This window comes from Egretta garzetta, unplaced genomic scaffold, assembly GCF_000687185.1.
Source record: "Egretta garzetta isolate BGI_Z169 unplaced genomic scaffold, ASM68718v1 scaffold363, whole genome shotgun sequence".
NCBI lineage: Eukaryota > Metazoa > Chordata > Aves > Pelecaniformes > Ardeidae > Egretta > Egretta garzetta.
In genome coordinates this window covers 196,224-198,981 of record NW_009259039.1, presented here as the reverse complement: position 1 = coordinate 198,981, position 2,758 = coordinate 196,224, and positions in this window count along the sequence as shown.

Here is a 2,758-nt window from a genome sequence, read left to right as displayed (position 1 = left end):
CAGCCATCTAAATATTGTCAGACAAAAGCAGGTAAATCTTTTTCTTCCGCCAGTCCCAGACAACATCCACTTGCAGATCCCATTCCACAGCCCTGGGCTTCACCAGCTCTACCATTCAGATGTAGAGCAGGTGCCAGCCAGGGAGCCTCACGCTCTAACACTTGCTAATCACTCATGAATGCATCTCCAAGAGCCAGTCTTGGAGAAAAGGAGAGGGTGGACAGGTGGGGGTACGGGCCAGGCAACGTGGGGGTCCCTGTCCCAACCCCTGGCAGATTTGACAGATGAGCACCCTTTTTCCTAATCCCAGCCTTCCCTGTAATTAGACAGTTATCTCACAGGTGATCCGCTTTTACGGGACTTTCTGGGGCATACAACATCCAAATGGCACAGTGACCTGCCTGAAAAGTATGTGTTAACTTGGAAGAGCTTGGTTAGTGGGGTGTATTAGCAGCACTTGCAGACTGCGTGCCCACTTACGGCCTGCACACACGTGTGTAATTACATCCACTTGGTGCATAATCCTCATTAGTTCTGTTTTGATATGCATTAACAATGGTGAAGCACATGGGATCAGCCTCAGATGAGAGATGTGGGAGAAAGCAGGTGCCACAATACACAGAGAACTCAAGAAAGCCTTCAACACGCATGGGATCTGCCTACCACTTCAGTGCCCCTCTCCAGCCGAAGGCTCTGGCAGCTATGGATGTTGCAGAGAATTTTCCCACTGGGTGAGTTGTAGGAAACTGTCCCCATCAGGATGGGGAAGAGGAGCAAAGAAGCCTCAGGAAAAAAAGAGCTTCTGTTTCATTTCAAAGTTCCTAAGCAGTGTATGTTTGGGGAACAAAAGGCAAATATCCTTTCAGAGGAGAGTGTGGGAGGTGACTTGTGTTTTGAGGCTACATAGGGCCTTCGTACACTGAGAAACACAGGACTTGCTGTTCCCCTCTGGTGGTGGAAACAGCAGAAAGCATCTGAACACAGCTATGTCGACGCTGTTTGCTTTTAATAAGAGGACATCGAACTGAGCCTGTAGAAACAACCACACTTTAGAGGGAAGAGGGGAGAATTCAAGCAGACAGGATACTTGGAAGGGTTTTGCCCAATATGCACATGTTTGCCAGAACCTCGCACAACCCTGCCTCCAAGCTGTGCTGCTTGCAAGTCTTCCCTTGGGGACACTATTCAATATTCCAGCTGATGGGCACCAGGAGGGAATGCTTCCTGAGATGAGTGTTTGCAACTATAGCACTTCAGCATCATGTGCGTGGCAGGCTGGACAAAGTGTTGGTAAAGAAAGAACAGACCCATCAAACCCTAGAAATTTGGGTTGGCTCACTGGCCTGCTTCTCACCTGATTTTTGACACTCCACTTTGCTGCCTTTTCAGGGAGTCACTTGGTTTTGTGCCACGGCTCCTCTGCCCCAGTCCGCCTCTCTGCTGCTAACAAAGGGCCACATCATCCTGTAATTCTCAGGTGATTGAGAGACTGGGTTGTTAATGGGAGGGAGAAGCTTTGTGCTTTTCTCGACCCACTCCCCTAAAGAGTCAAGAGAAAGGAAAACTGTATTTTAATATGAATGGGTGTTTAATTTTTGTTATTCTTTCTTGACTGCCTTCCTTCCACAAACATGGCATCTTGGGCCCAGACTGTGAGCTGTGACCACGCTACGGGGGGCAGGCTGGTCGGAGCCAAGTGCTGGGCGAGCATCAAGGACTGCAGGGCAGGAGTGTTTCTGTACACCTAACTGGAGGAGTGTTCAATTTCAAAGAAAAACAACGACAAAAAATAAAACCAAAGGTGCTTGCTTTGGAGAAAAGCCAACCAAGCTCAACAGAATACAAGGGATGGATTTCTACCTGTCTTCCCCGACCACACACATCCCTGACAGAGGGTGATGGATCCCAGGGCAACCTCTGAGGGGCAATGGGGCTCAGGCCACGGTTCTTCTTTCACTAATACCGAGCCTGCACCCTGCTGCCTGGATGAGCCCTGTGAGCATGAGCAGAATGACACAGCGACACTCAGTGACACTTCACAGTATTCACCAAAATGCAGAGGACCCACCTTTGAGCTAGCTACAGGAGGAGGGAAGAGCACCTAATCTGCATAAAATTTGAGACAACTTCTACCACTATAACATTAACCTACTGAAGAAAATGAGTTTAGCAATGCTCCAAGGTAGGAACCCATAGCCTTTCTGACCCAGTGGTATGAGCTCCAGAGCTGGATTTACAGTATCAGCCAGCTGCTGCTTCCCCAGCTCCAGTCTATGTGAACTGGTGTTGTTTGCCCCACTTCAGCGCAAGGCTGAGCTCCAGCCCTCTGAAGGTAGTGACCCTACTGACACAAATTGTTGGGTATCCCTTCTAGGGGGAACTTGCTGGATAAAAACTTCTTCCAGCCACAGTCCTCTCTTACCTGCGCTTAGGCCAAGAGGCCAAGACTGCTTTTAGACCTGAGCTTCTATCTTTGCTGCTGAAGGACTACGGAAAAGGCTTGTTAGGGCACACTTAAGCCTGAAGCCTGGTGAGTGGCTACATGCATTTCCGTATACTTAATGAGCCAACTTACCCTTACTCATCTAACACTCTGCTCCACAGTATTAGGCACGTAGTGAATTGAGAACTGCAAAAGAGGGGGTGGCCAGAGCATGGAGGGAGAGGGGGAGACAACCTTGGGCCAAAACCCAAATTGTTGCTGTTATTCGGCCCTGTTGGGAAGAACAGGACTGGACTAGATCTGAACTGTGTTGCT